Here is a 24874-nt window from a genome sequence, read left to right as displayed (position 1 = left end):
AGAATTAAGAATTCAAAGGGAGGTTTGTACATTAGAGGGAAATCTTTGGGATCAGGTGTTCTGGGAAGTCTGAACCTCTCAAGTACCTCAGAAATGGGGAAAAACTCCTAAATCCCCTAAGAATTAAATATCAAAAGCAAGAGTCGTATATTAGAGGGGAATCTTTGGTATCAGGCGTACCTCAAGTACCTCAGAAATGGGGAAAAACCCCTAAATTCTGGAAGAATTAGAAATTAGAAGGGAGGGTTGTACATTAGAGGGAAATCTCTGGGATCAGGTGTTCTGGGAAGTCTGAACTTCTCAAGTACCTCAGAAATGGGGAAAGAGAGAAGGGAAATGCAGCTGGGAAATTGGGATAAAAAGGAGGCTGCGTCCTCCAAAACTTTGAGTGGAATGCCCCATGGCCTCTGCCTTGATTGGAATAAAGTTCCAGGACTCCTGTGTCTCCTTTTTGGCCACAAACCTCTGGTGTTTGTGGATGAATTTTCCTAACAACACCCACGGGAAGAGCTGAGATGGGATCTTTACCACCCCAAACCACCCCAAACCACCCCAAACCACCCCAAACTACCCCATGGGCAGCAGGCAGGCGCTGGGGCTTACCTTCGCAGCGCAGCACGGCGTTGTCCCACACCACGCTGCCCTCCTGCAGCACGCAGGTGACGCTCTCGGCACCGTGGGTGCGGATGAAGCCCTCGTCACACAGGAAGGACACGGAGCTGCCCAGCTGCAGGCTGTCCCCAAAGCGCTTCCCGTTCACCGGCACGCCGGGGTCTGGGCACTCGTTGTGCCGGAACGCTGCCAGCAGCAGGAGAGAAACAGAAAACAGGAGAATCAGCAACTTTTTGTACTGTCCCCCCGACCCTGTCCCCAAAATGAGGGTGTTGCACCCTCAAATTGAGAAAAATTGAATTTTTCCCCTTCCCAGTGCCAGGAGGAGGAGGAGATGCCCAGATAATAATAATAAATATAGAATATTTAATAAAAAATTAATATAAGATATAATCTAAATAATAAAAATATAAGATATATAATATATAATAATCAAGCAATAACTAATATATATTAATTAATATGAAAGATAAGATTATATATTATATAATATAGGATCATAAAGTAATTATTAATATATAAGACATAATCATAAAGTAATTATACAATATATAATCATAAAATAATATAACCATAAGTAATGAAAGTACAATTAATATATAATATATAATCATAAAGTTAGCCTTCTGACAAGATGGCTAACTTTATGATTCTATATAATATATATATTATACAATATCTTTCTATATATATAATATATATAATATAGAAATTTCATATATGTATATATGATATGTATATGTATATATTATATATACATATACATATATACATATACATATTTACATATACACACACATATATACACACACACATATATATATATATACACACACATATATACATATATATGTATACACATATATACATATATATATATATATATAATATGCACCATCCCTCCCCACCACACAAACCCAACACACACTCACTGGTGAAGGTGATGTTGAACCCTCTCTTCTCCATGGAGTGGTCAGTCTGGAACTCCAGCCTGGCCACGTGGCCACTGCTGGTCAGCGAGGAGGGGATGTGGCTCCCTGAGAAGGTGCCCAGCACGGGGGACTCGGCCGTGGCACCGTCCTTGACAGCCAGGAAATCAAACTGGGGCTCCACGTCGAAGTCGTTGAAGGCCAGGTGGATGCGGCTCTCGGGGTTGGCGATGATCAGCCACACGCAGTGCAGGCTGCTCCCGTACTCCTCGGAGTAGTTGGGCGACAGCACGGTCCCCGACGGGCTGGTGAAGTTGAAAAAGCAGGAAACTGCAAAGGGAAAGTGGCATCAGTCCCCACAGCTGGCCCTGCCCTCAGCCTCCTCACTGGGATATTCACAGTTCCTGCTCTGAGGCTGCCTCAGGAGGGAAAATGTGATTTCAGGCTGCCAGAGCCCACTGACAGAAATTCTGTCATCACAGAAATATCAGCATTTCATGTGCATCAAAAACCAGGAGGGGAAAACACCACCCTGGATCTTCCATTAGTTCCCTTCCATTTGTTCTTTATTTCCCTCCTCACAGGAGCAGCAGGGAAGCATTTGGTCACCACTGAATCAGAATATTTTGGTTATCAGTAAATCAGAATCTTTTGGTCATCACTGAATCCAAATCTTTTGGTCACCACTAAATCAGAACCTTTTGGTCATCAGTAAATCAGAATCTTTTGGTCACTACTAAATTCAAATATTTTGGTCACCACTGAATCAGAATCTCTTGGTCATCACTAAATCCAAATATTTTGGTCACAACTAAATTAAAATATTTGGGTCACCACCGAATCCCAATCTTCTGGTCACCACTGAATCTAAATCTTTGGGTCACCACTAAATCGGAATATTTTATTCAGGATTTTAGGTGGATTTGCCATTTTCCAGTCCCTTCCAGTTCTATTTAACAGCAGGAAGAAAATGCCTCTTAGGTGGGATTTGGCATTTTCCTGGTGAATTCTCTCAGGAAAACTCCCAAAAATCCAGTGGGTGACTTGAGCTGGTGCAAAATAAAACCAGCATGGAACCAGCCAGATTTTGCCTCAACATTATTTTTTTTTTTTTGCTGTGGCCACATCCCAGCACAATCCCACAGAACTTGGGAGCAAGGAACCAGCTCAGCCACTCTGGGCACTGCTCCAGCCTCCGCTGCTGCTGTCCCTGGCTCAGCTCTGTCACCCACAGGTGACACATCCATCCCCAGGGTGCTGCAGGCTCCTCGGGGGTTTGCTCACAATAAAATCTGCCCTTTCCATCTGCTGAGCTCGTTTTTCCCCCCTCTGCATTCATCAAACTCCTTCCGTGCACACCAGGGAGTATTTGTGGGACAAATGGAGTGCTTGGAGAAGGAGCTGGGAGTTAATTTGCTCTGTCTGCGCCCTTGGGAAGTTGTTCACACCTGGCTGAGCACTGGGAGAGGTGGAACAGCCCAAGAACATTCCCAAATGCTGAGGTTTGGGACAAACCAGAGGAATCTGCAGCTCTGGTGGAGGGGAAGCTCTTCCCACCACAAATAAACCCCTGATTTCTGCTGGTTCCCAAAAAGCCACGGAAATAATTAAAACCATGTTTAAAATGAAGCTGAGGGGCAGAACATGCATGAAAAACCCTTCAAGCTCTCCAGGGGTTCAATCCATCCCAAGCTGCAGCTGCCAAGGCCCATTAATTCGGGAAGGCAAGGCTGCCTTTGGAGTGCAACCTGCCCAAACTTTGGGATATTTTATGTACGGATGCTTTGCTCATCCCTTTTCCCCACCGCCACCCGTGGTAAAACCCATTATTGGGAACATCCATCTCCCTAATTCCTGGCACAGAGGATGAGCTTGGCTTGGGGTTGGCGTTTAGACAATTATTTGGATCAGTGCTCTGCCTCCCTCTGTTATTTTCCCTCTGTCTCCCCTCACCACTTAATGGGCTGGGATCAAACAATTCGGACGTTCCTGTGACGTTATCAAGGTCACGGAGCTGCACAATCCATTCCCTGCTCTCAAAGCCACAAAGAGAGCAGATTAAAGGGAAAACAAACTGCAAAACATCCTCAGGATTTTTTTTCTGGGCTCTCTCTCTACCAGATGCTGAAATATCAGGGGATGCTGTCAAATAATTCTGTCAGCATAAGCACGGTGTAATCTGCCTGAGGAAAATTGAAAATAAATTCATTTGCACCCAGGGAAATGTCTCAGCAGCAGGGATGAGGTGTCTCCTCTAAATTTTTAAATCCAAAGGGGTGAATTAGCATTCAGCCAGGACCTCCAGCAGCCCAGCAAGAGAGAGGTGCAGTCGCTAGTTCAGAAAATAAAACAACAAAGGACTTGCTGACAAAGGGGAGAGGAGCAGAGCGAGGGAAGAATATAAAATTAACCTTTGCCAGATAAAACAAAGTGACAGATTAAAGAGGAGCTGATAAAAAAAAAAAACCACAAAACCCTCCAAGAGTCTCCACTGCAGGGAAGTAAACGAGGATTTTGATTTTCCATAAGATCAGTGAGGAGAAATGCGAGTTGGAGCTGGAGGGCCAAGCTGTGGCCAGGAAAAAGCTCCCCTTGATGGAGAGGGGAGCTGGAATCACATCCCAGAGGGGAACATCCAGCCCAGGGAGCCACAGGGTTCATGAACAACACCACGGAGGCTGTGAGATGATGATTTTCTTCATCTGGTGAGGCAGAGGAGGTTTTCCCTCACTTGGAAGGAGGTTTCCCTCACTATGGAAGGAAGTTTTACCTCACTGTGGAAAGAGGTTTTCCCTCTCTGTGGAAGGTTTTCCTTCACTGCAGAAGGAGGGTTTTCTTCTATGTGGAAGATTTTTCTTCACTGTGGAAGGAAGTTTTTCCTCTCTCTGGAAGGAGATTTTTGGTCTCTGTGGAAGATTTTTCTTCACTGTAGAAGGATGTTTTCCTTGCCATAAAAGGAGATTTTTTTTCTCCCTAGAAGGAGATTTTTCCTTATCATGGAAGGAGGTTCTCCTTCTCTGTGCAAGGTTTTCCCTCACTGCGGAAGGAGATTTTTCCTCTCTGTGAAAGGAGATTTTTCTTCTCTCTGGAAGGAGATTTTTCCTCACTATGGAAGGTGATTTTTCCTTATGTGGAAGGAGGTTTTCCTTCTCTGTGGAAGGAGATTTTTCCTTACTATGGAAGAAGGTTTTTCTTCTCTGTGGAAGATTTTTCTTCACTGTGGAATGAAATTTTTCCTCTCTCTGGAAGGAGATTTTTCCTTACCATGGAAGGAGATTTTCCCTCTTTGTAGAAGATTTTTCTTCACTTGGAAGAAGGTTTTCCATTGCTGTGGAAGAAGGTTTTTCCTTGCTGTGGAAGATTTTTCTTCTCTGTGCAAGGCTTTTCTTCACTATGGAAGGAGTTTTTCCCTCACTTGGAAGGGGGTTTTTCTTCTCTGTGGAAGGAAATTTTTCCTCTCTCTGGAAGGAGATTTTTCCTTACCATGTAAGGAGGTTTTCCATCTCTGTGGAAGATTTTTCTTCACTGTGGATGGAGGTTTTCCATTGCCATGGAATAAGGTTTTTCCTTGCTGTGGAAGGAGATTTTTTTCTCTCTCTGGAAGGAGATTTTTCATTACCATGGAAGAAGGTTTTCCTTCTCTGTGGAAGATTTTTCATCACTATGGAAGGAGGTTTTCCCTCACTTGGAAGGAAATTTTTCCTTACTATGGAAGGAGGTTTTTCTTCTATGTGGAAGATTTTTCTTCACTTGAAAGGAGTTTTTCCCTCACTTGGAAGGAGGTTTCAGCTCTGCCCCTCCAGCCTCCCTGCAGCTGCACACTGGGACAAACCAGGAGCTGTTTAACAGCGTGTCACAGGCAGGGCCAGGCTGTCAGGAGGAAGAGGATGGAGACAGCCCAGCTGCACCTGGAGCATCCCAAAGAGCCCTGAGCAGCAGGAGCCATCCCCAACATGACAGAGGCCAGCCCTGCTGCCTGCAGCTGCCCATCAGCAGCCCTGGCTGCAATTAATATTCATTACCCTTGTTAAATGCCAGCAGAGGCCATTTCATTATGTGCACAGCACAGGGGCCTGTTTACAAAGCTGCCTGTGTCAATAATTTTTTTTTTATTTGTCGATAATTGCTACATTTGCCAATAATCCTTATTGCTGACCAATTACTGCAAAGGCAATGAGAAAAATCCCTTTATTAAATACAGAATAAATCACAGCAGACACAGAGCAGCGAGACCACGGCATGAATGAACCAGCACAGGGATTTGTTCACGTTATCACAAGCAGCACCAGGATTCTGCTTGGTTTAGAGCAGTGAAACAAGGAAGGAGCAGCTCCTTGGTTCTTTTTTTGGGAGAGAGATATGGATGTGAACATGGAGCAGGCAGGAGAAATTCCTGCAATTCTCTCTTTTCTCTTCTCTCTTCTCTTTTCTCTCTTCTGTTTTCTTTTCTCTTTTCTCTCTTCTCGCTTCTCTTTTTCTCTCTTCTCTTTCTCTTCTCTCTCTTCTCTTTTCTCTCTTTCTCTTTTCTCCCTTTGCTTTCCTTTCTCTTTTCTCTCTTCTCTTTCTCTTTTCTCTCTTTCTCTTTCCTCTCTTTTCCCTTTTACTCTCCCTTCCCAGATCCCACCTCTCTCCTCCTGTTCCTGCCTCCATCCCTGCTCATCCTTCAGGAGAACCCAGGGCTGATCCCAAAGTGAGGTCACACCACAGGAGCAGGGTCAGGAGCTGAAAACCAAGCAAGGAATCCTTGGAACAACTGCAGTTTCCATGGAAACAATCCAAAATTCTTGACTTTCCTCTCAGTTTTTAGATCCTGCTCCCACAGACCTCTTGGGAGAGAGCTGGGAGACAGGAGTGGATTTTCTGCTTTGCATTTCAATTTTTTTTCCAAAAATTCCTCCTTGGTGATGGGCTGGGAAAGCAGGACAGTGCTGGAAGCTCAGGGCACTGCTCCAGCTGGGCAGCGAAGTTCTTCACATTTTGTATTTTCCTCTTTCTGTATCTGTTATTCCAAGGGCAAAAAAAAGATAAAAATCTGCATCTCATGGTGCCTTTTCCTCCTAAAAACCTTGTGGCACCTCAGGGCAGGTGGGAGGTGAGGGAAGGAGTTTGGAGCAAAATTAACCGGGAGGGTTTTGTCATTTCAGAGCAACAAAACTCAGCTCAGTCTGGGGGTGGGACTGCAGGTATGAGGAGAAGAATGAAAACCAGGCAGGTTTTGGGAAGCAAATCTTGAGGAAAATATCACAGAATTTAAAATAGATGTGCAGAGAAGAGCAGGTTTCACTGCCACCCACTCCAGCAGGAGCAGGGCCTGGCTTTGGGAAGGAGCTGAAGTTTTAAAAAACTTAACTGGGAACTGCTGATCCCCACTGGGACAGGGCTGGATCCTGCAGCCATCTGCTCCTGAAAAGCTTCTGCACCTTCCTCTCCTGAATTCCCATCATTTCCAACAGAGCTCTTCCTCTCCCAGCAGCTCCCTTGGGAATTTTGGCAGTGGCCACAAGAAAGTGGAAGTTTGTGGGCATTTTTTTGGCCCAAAAAAGCCTCGTGGTGCTGCTGTTCACCTCTCCCTGCCAATGCTGCATGGGACTGTCCCTCAGGGGCTGGGGGGACACTTTTGGGCAGCCACCACTTTCCTGTGGCAGATTTTTTTGGCAGGAATAACTGGGATGTTAACGAACACATTTATCCCAAATCCATTAAATATACCTAGCAATGAATACATTTATCCACATCTGTTCCCAATCTATCCAAACATTCCCAGGAATGAAGATGTGTTAAAAAACAAACCCAGGAACACACTCATTTATCCCAAATCCACTCACACATACCCAGGAATTAACACATTTGTCCCCAGTCCATTCAAAACCAACCAGGAATGAACACGTTTCTCCCCAAACCCAAACCCTCCCAGAAATGAACAGATTTATCCCCAAATGGAATCAAACACTGCCAGGAATGAATAGATTTGTTCCAAATCCATTCAAACACTCCCAGAAATGAACATGTTTATCCTCAATCCATTCAAACACTCCCAGGAATGACCACATGAATCCAAAACCCAATCCAACATTCCCAGGAATGAACAGATTTATCCCAAATCCATTCAGACATTCCCAGGAACGACCACATTAATCCAAATTAAATCAAACACTCCCAGGAATGACCACATGAATCCCAAACTCAAACATTTCCAGAAATGAATGTGTTGGCTCCCAATCCATCCAAACATTCCCAGATTTATCCCTAAACTTTCCTAGGAATGACCATATGAATCCCAAATCCATTCAAATATTCCCAGGAATGAACAGATTTATCCCAAACCCAATCAAACATTCCCAGGAATGACCACATGAATCCCAAACCAAATCCAACATTCCCAAACCAAATCCAACATTCCCAGGAACAACCACGTTAATCCCAAATCCATTCAAACACTACCAGGAATGACCACATGAATCCCAAACCCAAACATGTCCAGAAATGAATGTGTTTGCTCCAAATCCATTCAAACTTTCTCAGATTTATCCCCAAATCCAAACATTCCTAGGAATGATCACATGAATCCCAAACCTACTCAAATATTTCCAGAAATGAACATGTTTCATTCAAACATTCCCAGGAACGATCACATGAATCCCAAACCCAAACATTTCCAGAAATGAATGTGCTTGCTCCAAATCCATCCAAACTTTCCTAGATTTACCCCCAAACCTTCCCAGTAATGACCACAACGATCCCAAAACTGCTGAGCGACGCCAACCAACCCAACCCTGCTGGGGTCAGTGCAGACCCTTCCCATTCCCAAGAATTTTGGGGCCCAAATCCACTCCTTTTACTCCCCTCCCTTTTACTCCCCCACCATTAAATTCCCTGTCAAACACGAGGCGGGTCCAGAAAAACCTGAATTTTCCAAGTGTGATCCCAACAAACTGAAGCTGCAGCAGAAATTCTGGAAGGACTCTCCCAGAACTGGCAGAGGGCACCTGAACCAAGGCAGGAACTCTGCCCAAGGAGGTGACAATGACATTTATTGTCACTCCAAGTGCCACAATTATCCCTCGTGGAAAATGACAGCACTGCCTGGCACGGGTCAAGCACACAGAGGGAAATGCAGGGTGAAAATTTGGGAAAAGCAGGAGGAGAAGGGAAGGGAAGAACAAAGATCCCTCAAAGATCCTCTCACTGCAGAACCCCCCCAGGAGCACCAGGGCCCTGCTCTTTCTGTCAAATAAACCTGATTCAGTGAATTTTGGGGACAAATAAAACCAGGAAATGAGGGGTTTTATTCTCTACTCCACACGAGGATGTTTGAACAGCAATTCCCACCCTGGATCTCTCCCTCACCACATCTCCATCCTCAGTGTCAGCAGCTCCAGAGCTGGAATTATGGAGCTGATTCTCTGTTTATAAACTGAATAATCTCCCCAGCCACAGGATATTCTATCCCCAAATCAGAGCACAAGGGTTTTCGTTCAGGGATGTTCATCCAATGTCCCCCCAAGCCTGTTTTGCTGAGAAAAAGGAACAAATTCTGTCCAAAAATCAAGTTCTGGGTGTGGAACTGCCCAGGCCTGTGACAGACACCACATCCCCCAACCCTGGAAATGCCATTTTTAAAGCCAAAAACAAATTATGGAGTTGGTTCAAACAGTGCAGGATGGTGCAAGACAGAGAGAAGAATTTCAGCCATCACCCAAAGCCAGACACTCAAACTGTACAGAAAGACACCCAAACTACAGATACAAACATCCAGACATCTAAATTGTACAGAAATAAACACTCACACGCTCAAACTGAACAGGAATAGACACCTAGACATCTGAATTGTACAGAAATAAACTCCCAGACACCCAAATTTAACAGGAACAGACACTCAAACACCCAAATTTAACAGGGGAAAAAACATCCAGACACTCACATTGAACAGGAACAGACACCCAACCATCCAAATCTCACAGAAACAGACACCCAAATACCTAAATTGTACAAAAATAAACACTCAGACACCCACCCACACTGAACAGGAACAGACACCCAGATGGAACAGGAACAAACAGCCAGATACACACAATTGCACAGAAACAGCCATGCAGACACTAAAATTGTACAGAAACAGATCCCAGACACTCAAATTGTACAGAAATAAACACCTAGACTTGCAAATTGTATAGAAATAAACACCCAGGCACTCAAATTGTACAAAAATAAACACCCAGGCACTCAAACTGTACAGAAATAAACACCCAGACACCCACAAAGTACAGGAACAGATACCCTGACACTCAAATTGGACAGAAACAAACATTCAGACACCTAAATTGTAAAGAAACGGACACCCAGAAACTGATATTTTAGAGTCAAACACCCATACTTAAGAGGAACACACCCACAGATACCCCAAAACCAACCAGACTCCCCAAATTCCACAGGAACAACCCCCCAACACCCAAATTACAAAGAGACTACCCCCAAACCCCAAATTTCAAAGAAACAAACCCCCCAAATCCAAATTTCACAGAAGCAAAAGGGTTCCCTCATTTCTCCCCCTCACATCTGATGTTCTCCCAACATTTCCCACCTGGAATTCAAACACATTTTGTCCATTTTGTGACCCCTCCTGCTCCACAATAAATCAGGAGTGAAGGTCAGGAGGGGTCTGTGAGACATTTTTCACATTTTTCCCATTGCCTGCACATTGTTTTTTTGATCCATTAATATCCCAAGAGCCACAGAGAACAGATCACACTGGAATTATTGGAACTGAAAGATTCCTGCCATGCTTTGCATGGATGGGGCTTGATTTGATCAACATCAATAATCCTTTTTAACCAAAAATCTCCTTTTTACTCTGTTACCACCCAGTCCTGCTGCCCTGAGCACAAACCACAAGTTTATCCTCATTTCAAACTCTCAGCACCAGCCTCAACCACACCAACTTGTCCAAATTCACCTGAAATTCCAAGAAATTAAAAGGAAAAACCAGCACAGGACCAGTCTAACACTTCCCACCTCCCAGGAAAAACTCCAATATTTTTTTCCTCAGCAGCACCTCCAGCTGATTTGCTTACAAATAAAAAAAACCAAACAGGAAGGGAGGGATGGCAGCTGGAAAAGGGAGGACTCAGAGGAATTGCTTCCTTTCCCCAGGTATTTCTCTGAGCTTAAATAAATATTTGAAAATAAAGGCACTGAATCCAAACTGGTTCTCCCCCTTCTCCATGACCCCCAATTTTCTCCCAACTCTCCAGACCCTCTGCAAAACCTGTTTTTTTCCCCCCCAGCTCCATCTTTTTCATGGATTAGCTCCTGTCACACCACATTTTCACTGGAATTCCACCCAGTTTGGCACCTGAACTTCTAAAAAGAACATTTTTGCTTTCTCCCTCTGCATTCTCCCCTCCCTCAACTGCATTTTCCTGGTTTTTTTCAGGTTCAGCCTCACTCCCCTGCTCCAACAAGGCCCAGATTTTAACAGAGCCAACAAAAGTAGAAAAGGAGATTTAAAAAAAGCAGAAAAGGAGATAAAAAGAAGAGTGAGGTTATCACCAGCTGGGGGAAACAGAGGGAAAACTCTGGGGAAAATTCCTGCAGGAAGGTCCTGTCAGGGCAATAAAGCAAATTGCTCAATATATCTACAGAGGACACTGAGAGCATTGAAACCCCACAGGGACTGGGCAGAACTCCCATTTCCACCCCAAAATGTGATCCTGAGTCACCACAGAGAGCAGAATATCCCAAACCTGCTGAGAATGGGGCAACAAATGTAAAACTGAGGCCCAGCAGGAGGGAGCCTGGAGAGGGTCGGATCATGAGGGAAAAAATGAGGGGGTAAAAAGAGAATTCAGGTTTAAGTTGTGAATTTGGCCGTGTCCTGTCTGTGCTGGCCACCAAGGACTTGATTTTCCCTCAGGGCAGGGCAGAGAGAGCACTGAAGAGCCCAAATCTCTCTCTACAAAGAGAATTCAAGTTTAAATCTGGAATTTGCTGGGTCCTTTCTGTGCCAAGGCCACCAAGGACTGATTTTCCCTCAGAGCAGGGCAGCACAGCCCAAATCTCTCTTTGCAAACAGAATCCATGTTTAAATTGTCAATTTGGCCGGGTCTTGTCTGTGCTGGCCACCAAGGATTTGATTTTCCCTCTGGGAAGGGAAGGGAGAGCCCAGCACAGCCCAAATCTCTCTTTGCAAAGAGAATCCAGGTTTAAATCTGGAATTTGCTGGGTCCTGTCCACCAAGGGCTGATTTTTCCCTCAGGACAAGGCAGAGAGAGCCCACCACAGCCCAAATCCATCTCTACAAAGAGACCCCAGGTTTAAATTGTGAATTTGGCCATGTCCTGTCTGTGCTGGCCACCAAGGACTTCATTTTCTCTCAGGGCAGGGAGAACCCAGCACAGCCCAAATCAATCTCTACAAACAGAATCCAGGTTTAAATTGTGAATTTGCTGGGTCCTCTCCACCTGGGGCTGATTTTTCCCTCAGGACAAGGCAGGGAGAACCAAACACAGCCCAAATCCATCTCTACAAAGAGACTCCACGTTTAAATGTGGAACTTGGCCATGCCCTGTCTGTGCTACCACCAAGGGCTGATTTTTTTCCCTCAGGACAAGGCAGGGGGAGCCCAGCACAGCCCAAATCTCCCCTGCCCTGCCCAGTGAAGACCCCAAACCTGTCCCCAAGCTGGCTGAAGGTGCCACGGGGCAGGCGCCACCACCTCGGTGTCCCCTCAGAGGGCACCCAGGGCACTGCTGACCCACTTACAAACACACACAGGTTTCTGAGCAGACCACTGGCTGCTCTTTTGGCAGGTGATGCTTTTGTGGCCCTTGAGCTCGAAGGCGGGCTGGCACTGGAAGTGCAGGGTGTCGCCGTGGCAGAAGCGGGAGCCCTCGCGGCGGCCGAAGGCGGGGACGCCGGGGTCCCCACAGCTGCCCTGGTCAATCTCTGCAACGAAAAACAACACGGGGTTGGGTGAGGGAAGGGGCTGGGAGAGAGAAAACAGAGAATTTGGGTGTGGGGAAGGGGTTGGAAGACAGAAAACAGGAATTTGGGTGTGGGGAAGAGGGTGGAAGAGAAAGAACACAGGGTCAGGGTGTTGGAAGAGGGAACAGAGAATCTGGGTGCGGGAAAGGGGCTGGAAGAGAGAAAACAGGATTTGAGTGTGGGAAGGGGTTGGAAGAAAGAATTTGGGTGTGAGGAAAGGGCTGGAAGAGAGAGAACACAAAATTTGGGTGTGGAGAAGAGGCTGGAAGAGAGAACATAGGATTGGGGTGTGGGAAGGGGCTGGAAGAGAGAAAACACAGGGTTTGGGTGTGGGGAAGGAGTTGGAAGAGAGAAAACAGAATCTGGGTGTGGGAAGGGGCTGGAAGAGAGAATTTGGGTGTGGGGAAGGGGCTGAGGCCCAATTGGTGAAGCCCCCACAGGTTGTGGCATCCCAACCCCGATTCTCTCCTAAACCCCATTCCCATTCACACAGAGTTAATCCCTCTCTGATTTGGACTCCAAATAAACCCCAGGCACAATTTCCTGTTACCTCCTGCTCCCCTCAATCCCATTTCCAAAAGGCTCCCTGCCCTGGATCATTATTAGCTCCAAAAACTTCATTCCTTCATTCCTCCTTAGTGTTCCCACATTATTTATCTGCTCCACTCTCCTTTCCACTCCCAATCCTTTGTATTTATCCCCAAAAACTTCATTCTTTCTGAGTATTTCCACATTATTTATCTGCTGCTCAATCCTCTCCCAGTCCTCTTGGTTTTTAGCTCCAAAAACTTCATTCCTTCATTCCTCTTTAGTGTCCCCACATTATTTACCTGCTCCACTCTCCTTTCCACTCCCAATCCTTTGGATATATCCCCAAAAATTTCATTCCTCCTGAGTGTTCCCACATTGTTTATCTGCCCCACACTCCTTTGCCAATCCTCTGGTTTTTAGCCCCAAAAACTTCATTCTTTCATTCTTCCTTAGTGTTCCCACATTATTTATCTGCTCCACACTCCTCTGGTTTTTATCCCCATCATCTCTGATCAGTCTCGCTGTCTTTTTCCTCCCCGTTTCCAATTTCTTGCACCAAATTGGAAATTTCTTTTCTGACACTTCCTTTACAGAGGCAAACCACGGGAGCTGAGATTTGCATGACTCCCTCTAATATCCCAATTTGGCTGGAATAACAACAAGCACCCTCATTATTATTCTGGCTCCAGGCAACTCCACATCCAGGTGTATTTTGAGCAGAAGTCACGGAGCTTCTGCTGCATCTCGAGCTGAAAACTCACTGCTAGCTAATGAAGCATCCCCAAAATAATTTAACATAAATTAATATTAAAAGTTTTCATGAAACAGGCTGAGGTTTTTTTGCCTCTCAGTGAAAGCACATTGCCAGGATTTACAGATCTTCCTGCACACTTTCCAAATCCGACTGTTTAGGAGCTGCACTTGCACATTAGGGATGGAAAATGAAAATTTTGGGTGTTAAAGCTGCACTGAACTGTTCATTCCTCCCCTCAAAAAACGCACAAGGCCAACAGTGCTTAGCATGAAATGAAAATTCAGCTGGAAAACTCAAGGAATAGCAACGAGCTGGGATGGGAGGGAGTGGATGTGGAACATTTATCAGCGTGTCTGATGGGGACCTGGGGGCTGGGGATGCTCCCTGCTGCCACTCAGAACACCCTTGGCTGTCATCCCTTCCCTTCCACACCCTGGAACCTGGAAATGCAGTGAGCAAGTGCCAGGGATGGCAGCCCTAAAACTCCACAAGTGGAAATAAAAATTCCCATTTTGGCAGCCCCAAAATTCCACACATGGACACAAAAAATTCCCATCCTGGCAGCCCTGAAACTCCTCCACAAACGGACACAAAAAGTTCCTGCCTGACCCCATCCTGGCAGTCCCAAAATTCCACACATGAACACAAAAAATTCCCATCCTGGCAGCCCCGAAATGCCTGCACAAATGGATATTAAAAATTGCCATCTTGGCAGCCCCAAAACTTCTACACATCGACATAAAAAATTCCCATTGTGGCAGCCCTGAAATGCCCGCACAAATGGATATTAAAAATTCCCATCTTGGCAGCCCCAAAACTTCTACACACGGACACAAAAAATTCCCATTATGGCAGCACCAAAGCTCCAAAAATGGACATAAAAAGTTCCCATGATGGCAGCCCCGAATGGACGTAAAACTTCCCATCCTGGCAGCCCCAAAACTTCTATACATGGACACAAAAAATTCCTAATTTTGGCAGTCCCAAAACTCCACACACCAACACAAAAAATTTATGCCTGACCCCATCCTGGCAGCCCCAAAATTCCACACATGGACACAAAAAATTCCCATCGTGGCAGCCTCAAAACTCCACAAATGGACACAAAAAATTCCTGCCTGAGCCATGGCAGCCCCATCCTCCTGAAGGCCACGGAAGCTTCCCAGAAGGGTCAGAGATGCCAAAACCCCAGAGCCAACCCCAAATGTTTCCCTCAGCTTGGGCTGGTGGCCCTGCAGGGATGGGAATCACAGGAATTCTGCACCAAGCAGCTCCAGCTTGGGGAAAAGCAGAATTTCCAGAGCTGGAATTCCAAAGGGAACTGGGAATGTGCAGCATCAGTAAAATCAGGATGTGCTGAGGGCATCAGGAGCTCAGAAAAAATGCAGCCAAGTGAGGTAAAATCAGCATTTTGACCCTTGGATGAGAGAGAATCAAGACATCACTGCAGGGTCTCCTCCCTCCTCACCCTTTCCTGTCACTCTGCACGACCCCAACTCAAATAAGTGGGTTAAAAATGGGAGGAAAATGAGGAATTAGAGCTCCCAATTCCCACCCTCTCCTTGTCAGCAGCAGGCAAACACAGCTGGAAGGTTTCATCACCTCACAGAGGTCAGGAAATTGAATTTATTCGGCAATTCCATTTTTTGACCTGAGAAAAATCCCCTGGTTCCTGCATTTCTTTGTGTGAGGGAGTAAAATCCATAAAATATTGAGCAGGGCAGAAGTTCCATTTAAAAAAAAAAAGGAGTGATTCAAAAATATCAAAACATGTTACTTCAATAAGATTGAAACATTCCTCCTGATGAATGTTTAAAGTAAAATCACTTCCACATTAGAATAATAAAAGTCAAAACTAAACAAGAACATCCAAACCAAGTGTTTTGACATTATTGAAAGGAAACAAGTTGACATGAATCTTTCACAGCTTTCTCCATCAAATATTATTCATACAAGGGGAAATTTTTTGTCAAAACTGCATTTTCTGAGGGAAAAATGTAGCAGCAGGAATTTTGCAGAGCTCTTTGTGATGTTTGGCTGAGGGTGGTGGGTGGGAAATTGGGTGAGGAATGAGAAAAAAAACTCCCTCACACCTCCCCAAATCCAGGATGCTCCTCCCTGGGAATTCCTGTTCTTGCCTGCATCATTTCTGAAGGAAAATGAGGATTTTTCTGGGGAAAATGAGGATTTTTCTGAGGGGAAAATAAGGATTTTTCTGAGGGGAAAATGAGGATTTTTTTCTGAAGGAAAATGAGGATTTTTCTGAGGGGAAATGAGGATTTTTTTTCTGAGGGAAAATGAAGATTGTTCTGAGGGAAAATGAAGATTTTTTCTGAGGGAAAATGAGGGGTTTTCTGAGGGAAAATGAGGATTTTTGGAGCTGCCAGCAAGTCAAACTCAGTTTTCTGGAAGGGGTAGCCACAGGGTGAAGGATTTTTGAGACTGTGGAAACCCCACAAATCTCATCCCCAGCCAGGAAACACCCAGGAAAATATTTTACCTCACACACAGGTTTTGTACTTAAATGAACTTGCTTAATTAATTAATGCTTATGGTGTCAGGTAGGAATTTAGGGAGGAGGGTGTTTCTGTTGCATTTTAGTTTCTGCCTCCAAGAATGAATGAAAATGATCCCATTTTTATCTCATTCCAGCCCAAAGGATTTTACCTCACACTCAGGATTTTGTACTTAAATGACCTTGGCTTAATTAATTAATTAAAGCTAATGGTGTCAGGTAAGAATATGGAGGAATCAAGACCAGGGTGTTTTTGTTGCATTTTAGTTTCTGCCTCCAAGAATGAATGAAAATTATCCCATTTTTATCTCATTCCAGCCTAAAGGATTTTACCTTACACACAGGATTTTGTACTTAAATGACCTTGGTTTAATTAATTAAAGCTTATGCTGTCAGGTAGGAATTTAGAGGAGGGTGTTTCTGTTGCCTTTTAGTTTTTGCCTCCAAGAATGAATGAAATTGGGTGATTTGTTGGGAAAACTCCTTGCCCTGGAGCTGGTGCCTTCAACATCCATCAGGATATTCCTGCAGAATTCCCAGCCCATTCAACCTTTATTTCTTCTACTGATGAACCTGAGTTTATGCCAAGCAACAGCATAAATGTAAATGAATTTTATAAATTGCTGTGGTAAGAACAGAAACATCACAAAAAACTCCACCAAAAACCAGAACAAAGCCAAATTGTAATTCACTGTCTCATTGTTTTAATAGAAAGCCAGAAGTTCAAATTAAAACCAGATTTATGGGCGCTCCCACACTAATTTAATTTGGATTTCTGCTGGAATTGGGAAGGAGCTGAGTCAGGTCTGAGCCCCCTGCTGCAGGCAGGGGATGATTAAAAGCTGTTTATTGTCAGGGGAGTGCTGAGCAAGGCTTTGGCTGTGGAGAGCTGGAATTCAGCCCCACGGTGCTAAAGAGGCTTAGGAGCTCTGCAGGGCTGGAGGTGGAGATTTCCTCCCCTGCCCTTTCTGCTTTTCATCAAACTTTTTCATCTTACCACAGGAATTGATACAATTGATTTACCTTTATGCTCTTGCTTGGAATAAACTCCAGTTCTTCAGCAGAAGGAATAAGGATTTTATTTTTCTTTTTTTCAAACTTTGCTGGGATGAGCTGCTGCTTCCTGCAGCTCTTTTGCCAATTATCCAGGTGGGAATCCAGCCCTGGATTTATCTTATTTTAGGTTCTGCATCTCCTGCCTCACTGTTTTGTTGGTGTTGGGGTCTCTGAGGAGGCCAAGGGGTTTCCATCCCTGTTGCTCTGCTCTCCCATTAAATTAAATTTAATTTAAATTAAATGAAATTTAATGGCTTGAGTTTGTCACAAAGCAGGAGCCACAGAAGGGCTTTGAGCTCTTTTTGCCAAGGTTCCTGGTGTTTAAGCCTGGCCTAAAGCTCAGGACAGGGTTTAATGCGATGCTGGTCCTAGCAAAGCCAGGCCCAGTGCTGCACCTGCTCTGCTGTTTTTGGGTGGCAGGGAGGGGCAGGAAGGGATTTTTCCTTTTAATTCACCCCCTCCTTGCTGAGTTTCCTCTTTAGATCCTTTTTTATCTCCTTCAGGGAATCCCAGACTGGTTTGGGTTGGAAGAGGCCTTAAAGCCCATCCTGTTCCACCCCAACATGGGGTCAGAACACGCCAACACCCATGACAACAGCAAACACAAGCTTAGGCCAGACTTGAGCACTCACATTTTGCTGCATTCTGGGAAGATTTTTTTAAAAAATCCCAATATTAACTTTTATTAACCTTGATTTCACCTGAAACAGCCCAGTTTAAAGCAGCTGATACCAGAGACCTGCTGGAACCAGAGATTCCCCATTCCATCCCTTCCCACAGGCACAACCTGTTGCTGAAATTCCCATCTTTTTTCCCAATAAAACACCTGAAATGGCAATGGGACAGCCCTCACTCAGGTTGGATGGGAAAGGAAACTCTTAAGGAAAAAAATAAAAAGAAACAAACCTGCAGAGCTTTGATTTATTTAGAGGAGCTCCCTTTTCTCCCCAGTCCCTGCACCCATTTTGATTTATTTAGAGGAGCTCCCTTTTCTCCCCAATATCTGCACTGATTTTTGATTTATTTAGAGGAGCTCCCTTTTCTCCCCAATATCTGCACTGATTTTTGATTTATTTAGAGGAGCTCCCTTTTCTCCCCAGTCCCTGCACTGATTTTTGATTTATTTAGAGGAGCTCCCTTTTCTCCCCAGTCCCTGCACTGATTTTTGATTTATTTAGAGGAGCTCCCTTTTCTCCCCAGTCCCTGCACTGATTTTTGATTTATTTAGAGGAGCTCCCTTTTCTCCCCAGTCCCTGCACTGATTTTTGATTTATTTAGAGGAGCTCCCTTTTCTCCCCAGTCCCTGCACTGATTTTTGATTTATTTAGAGGAGCTCCCTTTTCTCCCCAGTCCCTGCACTGATTTTTGATTTATTTAGAGGAGCTCCCTTTTCTCCCCAGTCCCTGCACTGATTTTTGATTTATTTAGAGGAGCTCCCTTTTCTCCCCAGTCCCTGCACTGATTTTTGATTTATTTAGAGGAGCTCCCTTTTCTCCCCAGTCCCTGCACTGATTTTTGATTTATTTAGAGGAGCTCCCTTTTCTCCCCAGTCCCTGCACTGATTTTTGATTTATTTAGAGGAGCTCCCTTTTCTCCCCAGTCCCTGCACTGATTTTTGATTTATTTAGAGGAGCTCCCTTTTCTCCCCAGTCCCTGCACTCAGCTGGTCCCTGATATTTTGGGAAAAGGGGAATTGGGAGGGAGGAGCCTGGGTTACCTTCGTAGGTGGCTTTGAAGCCCAGCAGGTTGCTGACACTGTCGGTCTGGAACAGGAGCCACATCTGGTGCTGGGTGCTGACAATGAGGTCAGGGACTGTGGTGCCTGTCAGGCTGCAAAAATAAGTAAGAAAAATAAATTAAAATTATATCATATACAAAAATTAGTTAAAATAATAATTATTTAAAATATTATATGTTTATATTAATTATATATTGGTAAATTATACTGTTATTAAATTATATATTATAGTAATAAAATATTGTTAGCATTATAAAATTAATAGTAACAATATGATAATATAAAGACATAATAATATAATATATTAAACTATAATATTATTAAATTATATATTAATTGAAATAAAGTATAGCATAACATAATATTACATAATACAACATAATATAACATAATATAAAATATAATTATAATGATTAATTAATTAATAATTAATATAAATAACAACATATTACATAATTGATAATATGATAATATAATAAAGATATAATAAAAATACATAATATAATGTAAAATATTATATAATTATAAATAATATATAAATATTGTATGATTATAAAAATATAATAGAATACATAATAATAGAATAAAAACAGCCTCAAAGTGGCCTCAGATTCACCACCCTCAAATAAAGGACTCTGCAGGAGAAGGAAATGCCAAACTAATTAAGAATCACCCCAAAAACCTGGGAGATTTTGGAGCCTGGTGAAAATCCTTCCATGTTCAGTCTTGCCCCACCACCCTCAGTGCAATAATTACAATTCCCTGCTGTTGTTGGATCAGATCACCCAGCAGCCAAAGGAATCGTTTCCCTGCTCGCTGAGGCAAACATCAGCAAACAAATCAAATTCCCAGGAGCCAAAGTGAGCCCTGAGTGACTGAATCCCCTGAACTGCCCTCGCAGCAGTTTGCAGGGGCACAGAAAATGACTTTCCATCCGTTCCCTGCTCCATTGCTGCACTGAGAGAAGTTTCTAGGAAAGGAAAAAAAGCACCCAGAGTGTCGGAATCCAGAACACTCCTCTGGCTGCCCTGGGTCGTTCCAGACACTGGCAGGGGGCACAGAGACCTTGGCACGGAGTCACAAACACCTGAGCCTTTGATTTTAGCCCATGGAAACAATTACCAACTTTGTGAAGATTTAAAAGCCACAAGAGTTTGAGTAGAATGATAGTGAATTTATCACAGGGTGAATATGTAGAATTTTAAAGTTTTTAGAATGGGGGTTCAAGAGGCAAGATGGAGGAATCTGGGTGTGATCTGTCCTTCTCCTTCTTCTTCTTGGCCTCAATCTTCTACTGTGATATCGGCACTTTTAGATTGGTTTAAGGTAGAAGCTCACTGTCTAACATAGGTGATAGGTATTGGAAAGTAATTGTAAATAAAGTACACATAGTTCTTAGTATAAAAAGCTAACACCAATCCAAGGGCAGGGACTGCGCCACAACCTGACCTGCCAGACAGATAAGGAAAAATAAACAGCCTTGAGAAGGAGAACCAAGGAATCCTGACTTCTTCTTGGGTCTCAGGGTGGGGAAAAAGAGACTTTCCAACACCTTGGGGTCATCTCAACAGCAGAGACCTCATCACCAGCAGGAGCCCCAAATGGGCTGAAAACCCTGTGAGCCTTTGAGAATCCAAACGTGCTGAACACCCCTGAGAATCCAAACGTGCAGAACACCCCATGGCCCCTGAGAAGTGCCACTAATCCCAGCAGGATCAGGGCTCTGCCTTCCCCTCAGCATCCTCCCAGGAGGGCTGAGATTGAGGGAAATATCATTGGTATCTCCCCCTATTAACGAGGCTCATTCAGCCTCTGGGATTAATCACCTCAGCACAGCTACAGAGCTTTATCCCCCACACCCACAGGAGCATCTTTGGCACAGGCAGATGGAGCTCAGCTCCTGCCTCCCTTCCCAGGAGCAGCGTTTGCGTGGGTGGGATGATTATTCCAGGAGCAGGGCTCTTGTGTTGCCTGTGTTTAATGTTGTGATTATCCTGTTTCTGCTCAGGTATTATCTGCGAGAAATTCAGAAATTAACAGCAAGTGGAGAGGGGTGAGAGGGTTTTTTTTTTTTTTTTATCTTTTCTGCAGGGTTTAAATAAATCCCAATCGATGTGTTCAGCTCTGGGTTGGGTCTGGCCCCAGCTACAATAGCAGCACTTGAAAGGCTCCTGGATAAAAGTAAACTCAGCAGAAGGGGACAGGGAATTGGTGGAGCAGAGGGATGTGAGGCTGATAAAGGGACAGGAGCCAGGCTGGGAATGTTCAGCCTGGAGAAGGAAAGGTTGAGCGGAGCCCTCACAGCTCCTGTCAGCACCAGGAACTGCAGTGCAGGACAAGGGGGAATGAACTCAAACTGGGAAAAGGGGAGAATTGGGTGGGATTTTGGGAAAAAATTGCTCCTGACAGAGGAGGGATGTGAAGCTGATAAAGGGACAGAAGCCAGGCTGGGGGAGTTGGGAATGTTCAGCCTGGAGAAGGAAAGGTTGAGTGGAGCCCTCACAGCAGCTTCAGGAACTGCAGTGCAGGACAAGGGGGAATGAACTCAAACTGGGAAAAGGGGAGAATTGGGTGAGATTTGGGGGAGAAATTGCTCCTGCCAGAGGAGGGATGTGATCCAGGTTGGGAGAGTTGGGAATGCTCAGCCTGGAGAAGGAAAGATCAGTGGAGCCCTCACAGCAGCTTCAGGAACTGCAGTGCCAGGACAAGGGGGAAGGGATTCAAAGTGGAAAAGGGGAGAATTGGGTGGGATTTGGGGGAGAAATTGCTCCTGCCAGAGGAGGGATGTGAGGCTCACAAAGGGACAGGATCCAGGCTGGGAATGTTCAGCCTGGAGAAGGGAAAGTTGAGTGGAGCCTCCTCAGCATCCTGGGAGCTGCAGGAGAACTGGAGAGGGACTCAGCACCAGGAACTGCAGGGCCAGGACAAATTCTAACTGGAAAAGGGGAGAATTGGGTAGGATTTGGGGAAGAAATTGCTCCTGCCAGAGGAGGGATGCGATCCAAGCTGGGAGAATTGGGAATGTTTAGCCTGGATTAGGGAATGTTGAGTGGAGCCCTCACAGCTCCTGCCAGGAGAGCTGGAGAGGGACTCAGTACCAGAACTGCAGTGCCAGGACAAGGGGGAATGGATTCAAAGTGGAAAATTGGAGAATTGGGTGGGATTTTGGTGTTACAGCGCCTGAGTGGGTCGCTGCTGGTGAGAGAGACGATGAATTTTGTTTCTTGATCAGAAGGCTGGATTTATTGATATATGATATAAAATACATTATGACTATACTAAATAGAATAAAGAGAGAAGTTTGCAGATGCTGCTAAGCTAAGAATAGAAAGAAAGAATCCAAAACAAAGTTGTGCCCAGGGACTCGGTCCCCTGGCTTGCTCTTGTGATTGGCCCTCAATTATAAACATACAAACATGAGCCAATCAAGGTGTCCCTGTTACATTCCACAGCAGCTGATAACAATTGTTTACATTCTTCTTCTGGGGCCCTCAGCTTCCCAGAAAATGCAGAAATCTGAAAGAAAGGATTTCTGTGAAAAAATGTCTGCGACAATTTTGGGGAGGAATTCCTGGCTGTGAGGGTGGGCAGGCCCTGGCATAGGGTGCCCAGAGAAGCTGTGGCTGCCCCTGGATCCCTGGCAGGGCCCAAGGCCAGGCTGGACAGGCTTGGAGCAGCCTGGGACAGTGGAAGGTGTCCCTGTCATGGCTGGATGAGCTTTAAGGTCCTTCTACCCCAAACCATCCCAGGATTCTGTGTCACCCCTCAGTGCAGGTGACATCAACTCCGCTCCCTGCCAGGTTCCAGCTCCTCTCCAGGACAGGGATCTCAGGGAAATGGGGCCTCCCTGGGCATCACAGACCTGTCCTGCCCATCCAGGCCCTGTCCCTGTCCCTCACAGGCCCCAGGGACAGGGACACCATGCCCAGGCTCTGAACCTAGAGTGGTTTTTGTTTTGTTTTTCCTGCAATCACAATCCCAGCCAAGCTCTGCCCCCCCCTCTGCTCTGATTTCCCTGACCTGCAGCAGGATTTTATTGATCTCAGGGTGCTGTTAAATGAAGAAGTGATCTTGTTTTAGTGCCTGTTTTGCATCCCAGAGATGTTCAGGAGTGTTATTGTTGATTCTCAGTTTATTTATTGAAGCAGCAGCCAGGCAGGAATGAGGAACACTCCAAGAGGAAAAAAAACACCAGGAAAAGGAGCTTCAAAGCTTTCTGCATCTTTTGCCACCCCACTTTGAACAAGCTGGGGTGGGGGATTGATTTGAGTCCTTGTTAATTCAGAAAATTAAATTCCTACAGCCTAAAAATCTGTTCTGCTCCCATTTTCATTTGGGAATGAGCCTGGAAAAAATCCTTCCCAGCTCAGTTTGGGGTGGAATTTGCTGCTCTGCATCTCCCCTCAAGTGCATTCCTTGATTGGGAAGGCAGCAGGGCTGAGCTCCTCAACAACCAAGGAAAAAAATTGGAATTATTGCCTTTGACAGGAGTTGCTGCATTTTGATTCTTCCAAAGAAACCTCACTTTGTATCCAGGTATTATTCCTGAATAATCCAGCTAAGAGTGGGCAGAAAACTCTGGGAAAAGTGATCCATGGATTTTCAAGCACATTAATTAGCACTGTGGTCCTCACAACGCTCTCCCATTTCATTACTTTTCAATTCATCCTCCCAGATTATTAAAAATAAAAATATATCCCAGGAAGGATTAGCAGCAGGAATTTACTGAAAACTTCCTGGGAAAAGATTCCAGGCACTGCACTTTGCTCAGTCTCACATATTCCAAATTTGCATCAGCACCACCTGGCCAGGTGCATTCCTGCAGGACAGAATTGGGGAATTGGTAGTCACATATAAAGCACAGAGGGGACAATTTTCTGTCCCCAAAGTAACAGAAAACCACTTAAAAAAACTCTAAAACCCTAAAAGTAAACCTTAAAGCCCTAAAACTGGATCCCTGCATCCCAAGCCCACAACCTCACCTGGCCAGGTGCATTCCCACAGGAGAAAATTGGGGAATTGGTATTCACACGTGAAGCACAGAAAAGAAAATTTTCTGTCCCCAAAGTGACAAAAAACCACTTAAAAAAGCCCTAAAACCACTGGATCCCTGTGTGCCAAGCCCTCAGCTGCACCTGGCCAGGTACATTCCCTCAGGAGAAAATTGGGGTATTGGAACTCACACATTTAGCACAGATGGGACAATTTTCTGCCCCCAAAGTGACAAAAAAACACTTAAAAAAAGCCCTAAACCCACTGGATCCTGGCATATCAAGCCCTCCAGCCTCACCTGGGCAGGTGCATTCTGCTACTCACGCATACAGCACAGAGGGAACAATTTAAGGAAATCCAATTTTCTGTCCCCAAAGTGACAACCAGCCCCAAACCCACCAGATCCCTGCATGCCAAGCCATGCAGGTACAGGTGCATTCCTGCAGGGGGGAATTGGAACTCACACATAAAGCTCAGAGGGGACAATTTTCTGTCCCCAAAGTGACAGAAAACCACTAAAAAAAAAAGCCCCAAAACCACTGGATCCCTGCAGCCCCACCTGGCCAGGTGCATTTTGGTACTCACACATAAAGCACAGATGGGACAATTTAAGGAAATCCAATTTTCTGTCCCAAAAGTGACAACCAGCCCCAAAACCCACTGGATCCCTGCATCCTAAACCCTCAGCCCCACCTGGCCAGGTGCATTCCTGCAGGAGAAAACTGGGGAATTGGAATTCACACATAAAGCTCAGAGGGGACAAT

The 24874-nt window shown here is 44.9% G+C and overlaps 1 pseudogene; it reads right to left on the bottom strand.

Annotated features, from left to right (window-relative positions):
• LOC128937653 (CUB and sushi domain-containing protein 2-like) overlaps nucleotides 1-24874 on the bottom strand; it is a 137811-nt pseudogene that overhangs the window by 86499 nt on the left and 26438 nt on the right.

This window comes from Melozone crissalis, unplaced genomic scaffold, assembly GCF_028551555.1.
Source record: "Melozone crissalis strain CALT ecotype California unplaced genomic scaffold, PUWL_Pcris_2 ptg000020l_1, whole genome shotgun sequence".
NCBI classification, from domain to species: Eukaryota; Metazoa; Chordata; class Aves; order Passeriformes; family Passerellidae; genus Melozone; species Melozone crissalis.
Note: the sequence above shows the minus strand (reverse complement) of the source record. Positions and strands in the feature narration are given on the sequence as shown.